This window comes from Dreissena polymorpha, chromosome 7, assembly GCF_020536995.1.
Source record: "Dreissena polymorpha isolate Duluth1 chromosome 7, UMN_Dpol_1.0, whole genome shotgun sequence".
NCBI classification, from domain to species: domain Eukaryota; kingdom Metazoa; phylum Mollusca; class Bivalvia; order Myida; family Dreissenidae; genus Dreissena; species Dreissena polymorpha.
In genome coordinates this window covers 8,728,101-8,735,124 of record NC_068361.1, presented here as the reverse complement: position 1 = coordinate 8,735,124, position 7,024 = coordinate 8,728,101, and positions in this window count along the sequence as shown.

The window sequence follows — 7,024 nt, the reverse complement described above, 5'->3', positions numbered from 1 at the left end:
TGTACATAAAGATAAACGTAGCAATTTTGAATATTATTTATTACTTCAAACACAGTTATAGCGGTTTGAAACCTAAAGTAAATAGCGTCAAACTTAGTTATTAACAATTATAAAGTATCTTGTTTTATGAGTTTGTTTTAGTTTTGACGGTTTAACGTGTATTCTGTTTGAGAAATTCAAAAAAATTATATACAAATGTAATTCTATAATTGTTTGTCGATCGTTGTTGAAAAAAACAACGATTAATTATAATGACCATAGACTTACTTTCCTGGGGCAGGAAAGCGGATTTATATCACCCATTTTTTCGTTACCAGGAAAGTTTAACTTTTCGAAGATCTTGCAGTCTTATACCATTTCCATCTATATGGGATCAAACGTGTATAGGCTCCTACAAGGGACAACAACATTTTTGGAGTGATTATTGTTCAACTTCTGATTGTTGTTCAGCTTCATTGTAATATTCGTAATGCGGTGTGACTTTAAATTGTGATCGACTCATAATCATGTGTATGTGAAACTTACTCAAAAATATTCGTATTCTTTACTTGATGCTTGGTACGAAAGTAGTGTTACTTGCCATCGCGTTATTTAAAACTATGAGATCAAACTTGCTAATCTTTATAAGTAGTTGTTTGCTTTCAATCAGCCAATTTTACTTCAAACATCCGTAATTTAACACTACTTCGATTTTCAGACCAAAGTAGTGATGTTTAAGTGAACACAGAATATTCAAATGCTTTTAGTAGCGTTTTAGGTATTATTTCAATGAAATGTTCGAAAACTTATATATAACAGATATAAAGACTATTGAGACGATTATAATTCAATTGAGCATGCTGGATCATAATATTCTTATCACCTGCTTATTTGGTAGCACATTAAGACGTTACATTCTGGATCATACTATTCTTATCACCTGCTTATTTGGTAGCACATTAAGACGTTAAATTGGTGGACTATTTTTTGTATAACTTTTCATTCTGAGATGAACTTTTTAAAATGGCTCATGAGGCGAGTCGAGACAAATAAAACGGATCCTATTCCGTCGTCTTCGCCTTGTAAAAGCCTATTCGATTAAAAGTAACTGTTTCATGGAAGTGTCCAGACGTGTCTGTCCTGGAGCGGGAGGGGTGGGGTTGGGGGCACAAATCAGTCGCGGACGTAGGCGTTAAAGTGATACGACACACAAGATTTAAAACAAAATAACGTTCTTAAATGAACTAATTTGTTCGTTCGCTTTTGTTCTTGCTGCGTCCATCCATCCATCCATAGATCCGTCCATCGGTTCTTTCGTTTATTCATTTATTAAAGCAGACCGACCGCCTATACATATTGAAACGCGTGAACACCCTCAAACAAGCGCATTGTATCGTTTATTTTTGTAAATTGGCTCACTGGCTAGTGTATGGATCTTATTTTTATACTTTTTCTTCGAGAGTAACCTTTAAGAATTGCTTCATTTTGAAGATTAATTAAGACCATTATCAAATGATAGTGGTTATTTAACGTATGATTTTATTTTACATCGTTTTACTTGGGACGAATGTTTGCAACAATACCCCTTATTTCGGATTCGTATGTACGGAAATAGCAGAAGCGAAAACGCAATTAGCTGTGACAGCAAATAAGGATCTACACGCACTAATGAAGAACGGATAAGTTTCCGACATAAATTGTGCAGTAAATACACGTAATCGACACACGCCCGGTAGTGGATTGGACGTGTAAAAAACGGTGTTAATCAGATATATAAATAGACATCTTGAAATATACGTGTACTGGAATTAAATTTCTACCGCGTAACCTTGTAAATTTATTATTTTGACAACTTAACTCGCGATAAGGATTAAGTTGCTCACCATTTGCTTTTAAATTTTTATAAGTAACTATTGTTCACAGTTAAAATGTGTGATGAAGATACCAGACATTGTCTTGAATTAATATCCGCGTTCAGATAAACGCTTACTTGTTTGACCGATCAATACAAAAAATAGTCGCCAATTAACCCCGCCTACATGTTCTCGGCGCGGATGCGTGTTGAGTGTGATTTGGTGAATGGTAGTACCCTGAAACCACTATTATAATTAGTTGCTTCTACGAACAACTGAATGTATAGTGACATCCTCACAGAGTTTCATATTAAAACAAGGGACAAAATTGTCACAAAACCAGGTTTTCATTGTGAAAAAAAATCTGATAAAGGGAGAAAACTCAAACTGAACTTTTGAAATGAACAAACAAAATTAACCCCCTTTGTAATTTTGTTTTTAAAAAAATCTATTTTTAGTCGTGGCGACCTTGACATTGGAGATATTGACGTGATTCTTTCGTGCGACACACCGTCCCATGATGGTGAACAAATGTGCCAAATGATTTTAAAATCTCACAATGAATGACATAGTTATGGCCAGGACAAGCTCATTTATGGCCATTTTTGACCTTTGAACTCAAAGTGTGACCTTGACCTTGGAGATATCGACGTAATTATTTCGCGCGACACACCGTCCAATGATGGTGAACAAATGTGCCAAATGATTTTAAAATCTGACAATGAACGACATAGTTATGGCCCGGACAAGCTTGTTCCGCCCGCCCGCCAGCCAGCCAGCCAGCCCGCCCGCATTCGCCAATCTAATAACCAGTTTTTTCCTTCGGAAAACCTGGTTAAAAACGCCATGAAATGTTTTTATTAAAAACCTCGTATCTTTGGAACTGTTAAAGCAATATTTTATTAGCAAACAAAAACAACGATTCAGACCTGTGGCATGATGAGCTCAATTTAACTCGCTACAAAAGCAATGAGATTTTTTATAGAGGATATTTGTTAGATGTGGTGGAATATAGATTTTAATTCACGAGTGATCCTAGAAAACGGTATGTTCACGAGTGCGGCAGCCACGAGTAAACAAATATTGTTTTTCTATCATCACGAGTCAAAGTTATGTGTTTAAAATAAACTTAAAAAATGACCCGCATGATGATAGATAACATGAATATTTTTAACATACCAACATAGCGTATTCATTACAACGCGGTTTTATTTCATTTCAAAATTGCTGTTTGAAACACACAAACGCGTCTGGTCTGCTTAGCATAAAATTGTGTGCATGTACAGGGACCTATATTGTTTGTATAGGTCCCTGTTTGTAAAGGTCCCTGACATGTACTTTGATTTGTTTGATATTCATGGAACCTTTTTTATTTGAAAGCTGCAATGATTGAGTTCTACACTTTTTTAAATTCGTCTCCAAATAAACAACACTGTATGCACTTGCTGTTTTGATTAGCATTTGTTTCTGTTTCTGAGAGGTTGCGTGTAAAACGGAGAAAAGACAGGTACCACAAATATTTAAGCAAGGGATGGGGTACGGGTGCCAGTGTAGTTTTCAATTCAGTCTACAACTTAACAAAACATTTACATCATTTAAGTTCCTTTCTTAAAGGAGGTCAACCTTGGAATACACTGAACAGACATTTACAGAGTTAATAATGCATACAGATTGAAATGTTAACATAAGCAACAGATGACTGAAATTGTTTCCATTCATTTGCGTTCCCCATTGCCTTTGTACACAAAATAAACGTGTTGTTGCATAGCCTAGTGATGCTTATGTCCTTATTTTAAGCAACCTAAAAACAAATGTGTAATGAGGCGTATGTCATGTGCATGGCTTATTTTAATAACAGTTTATTGTTCCTACAATAGACAATTGTCCAGGAGTATGCAGCACATAAATGCTATGTATATAACAAACGAGCGGTCAAGTGACTAGTACATTGTGTAAAAAAATACAGTACATTTGCATATACCAACACAAAACAAGTGACAAAATTGTCACAAAACCAGGTTTTCATTTTGAAAAAAACGTCTGATAAACGGAGACCATTCAAAATGTGCATCGTTACCCCCCTTATGTAAGATTCAATCTATTTTTTCTCGTGGCTAAAATGATTTCAATTTGAAAAAAAAAGTCTGATAAAGGGAGACCAACTCAAAATGTGCAATGATACTGAATGTTCAAAGTTACCCCCCTTGTTTCAAAATCAATTTATTTTTAGTAGTGGCGACCTTGACCTGGGAGATATTGACGTAATTCTTTCGCACGACACACCGTCTAATGATGGTGAACAAATGTGCCAAATGATTTAAATATCTTACAATTAACGACAACGTTATGGCCCGGACAAGCTTGTTCCGCCCGCCCGCCAGCCGACATTCGCCAATCTAATAACCAGTTTTTTTTCTTCGGAAAACCTGGTTAGTAAGCGAGAGGTCTATCCTTGTTATCATGATAAATCAGGGACCTATACAAACATTTGTAAACGTTTGTTTAGGTCCCTGGATAAATCTACATAATATGTCCGAATTTGTTCTAATTGTCTAATGATAATCGTAATAGAGATTAAACAAGTTTCTAAGTTAAAAGGCTTTGTTCACCTGGTTAAAAAGCGAGATGTCTTTCCTTGTTATCATGATAAATCTACATAATATGGCTATGTCCGAATTTGTTCTAATTGTCTTATGATACTCGTAATAGAGATTTAACAAGTTTCTAAGTTTCAAGGCTTTGTTCACATTATAATGCAAGATTCTTATTGGTTCGAACTTTTTAATACATCTTATATCATACAAGTATTTGGAATTTTACACATTTGTCTTAAGTCAGAGGTGTTATGTAACTCACTTGAATTGAATGCATACCCCCCACTTTAATTTAAAACTTGAAATATATTTTGTTGTCGAATTTTTTTATTCAAGCCAAAACTTTAACAATCTCTGGACAATAACATGATATTTCTTTCATGTTGTTATGAAACTTGCAATCACAAATATTTTTTACAGATTTCTTTCAACTGTCAAGTGTCGTAACTCCTGAATATGAAGTTTATTGTTTATTGTATACATGTTTTAAGTAGAAAAATAAAAACTACATTTTAATGGTGCACTAAAAACTATTAACACAGTAAAAAGTTCTTTATAACATTCTCTAAAAAAGTCACCGATATAAAAGATTGAATTAATAGAAACCTATATAGAGGGTATTTGTTGGATTCGATGGAATATCGACTTTATTTCACGAGTGATCATATAAAATAATATTTTCACGAGTGGCGCAGAAATATGTATTTTTTATGATCACGAGTGAATTAAAATCTATATTCCATCGAATCCAACAAATTTTCTTTTTATTTTATGCTTTTTTTCACCGTAAATTTACATTGTAAAAGTGTTTTACTGGATAATTTCGCTGGATTTTTAACGTCATTTCGTCGAAAAAAAAAAGACTTCATTTCACAGTAACAGTGAAAAATATTGATATTTTTCACTGTTTAAAACAGTGAAATACCAGTTTTATTTCACTGATATTTCTCTATAAACCACCGGAAAGCATAAAATAAAGAGAAGAAATGCATTGTATATTCAGCTTTACGCGCAATTGACAGAAATGTTTACTAAATAAAGATGGAATATTTTACTCTGTGCTTTTTGCTGGCCCCAAAAATGCTTTTTGCTGACCTCAAACATGAACTTGAAATATTTTACTTGCGCTCTATCCAATACAATTGTAATTGGTGGACAAAATACAAAATACAAATTAATTGGTATGAACCCTATTATGTGTAACACACAAGGTAAGATTGGTTTGCTACATTCGTGTATTACAAATACAAACATGTTTACGAACCAGGTTTAAACAGGAGGGCCATGGTGGCCCTGGTTCGCTCATCTGAGTAGTATGAACGTTATGCAAGGGTTGTTAACGTTATTTTGTGAAAAGAAATGCTTTGTTGTTTCGGCAGATATATACATATATGTGTTATAAGTAGTTTTGTGTGTGTGTGTGTTTATGTTTTTCTTTTAATAGACATTTGTTACCCGTTGCGACAAAGCTATATTTTGGATAAAAGTAACACGAGGACAGTAATTTAATATTGAGCATCAGCAACAGAAAATGGAAGTACATTTTCCACAAAGTGTTGTCCTGCTTTGAGATGAGATAAGCATCTAATAGGGGATGACTGTTTACAATCTTGCAAGAACACTTTGAGATACAGAAAACTACTGTATTTGTTCAATAGATTGTATGTTTATAAAATAGTTTTTGCATAATTAAATACAATATATTGATTTGCTATCATACATCAAAGTCAGTTATAAAGAATTAAATGAGTATAATAGAGAATACTGTATGTACTATAAATCTAATATTGATCTTTTATAGTACAAAACATCACTTGATCCATTTCATAGTTACAAATGTGTGCAAATATAGAAGTAAACACACACAAGACATTGGAAAAATTATCATATCAAAACAACTGTTAAACTATTTGTAATTTAAATGCACAAAAAATCTGTAGCATAAATACATTTTTTTTGCAAAAACAACTGCAAAACAACTTTGCTTTTTAACCAAACAGTTGTTTTTTCTTCTTAAAAGATGTGATCAGTTGTTGGTTTTTTACTAACAAATTGTTAACATTTTTGACAAAGTGTTTTTAAACAACTGGAACAATTTTTGGACTCACCTTTCTATGATATTTCCAATTGAAACAACAATAAAACCTGCTAAAATCACAAATCTTTCATAATAACACACAAACTACTGACTGCAACTGTAGGCCTTAAGCGTTTCAAGTTGCAATCTATCTTATGAATGGTGTCCATCTGACATTTATACAAAGGGCTTTGATGGAAGTGCCCAGTTAATTGGGGCCATTATCCAGGAGTATTACACAATCACCACATGGCATCCATGCAAGCACAGGTATAAATGAGTTTAATAGAGAGTAGGATAAGTGAATGAAAGCCTTTAAGGTCAAATAAGATTCATATGTAACAATTCTTGTTGTTTTATTGGTTTTACCACTATATTGAATTTCTGCAAAAATATTGATAACAATCTGAAGTTATGGCAATAATTAATTTGAGTAATGCAATAATTATAATTAGATATTAGGGTTGTGGTTAATGTTTCTGAATCCATTACCAGTATCATCATCACTACAATCACCATCA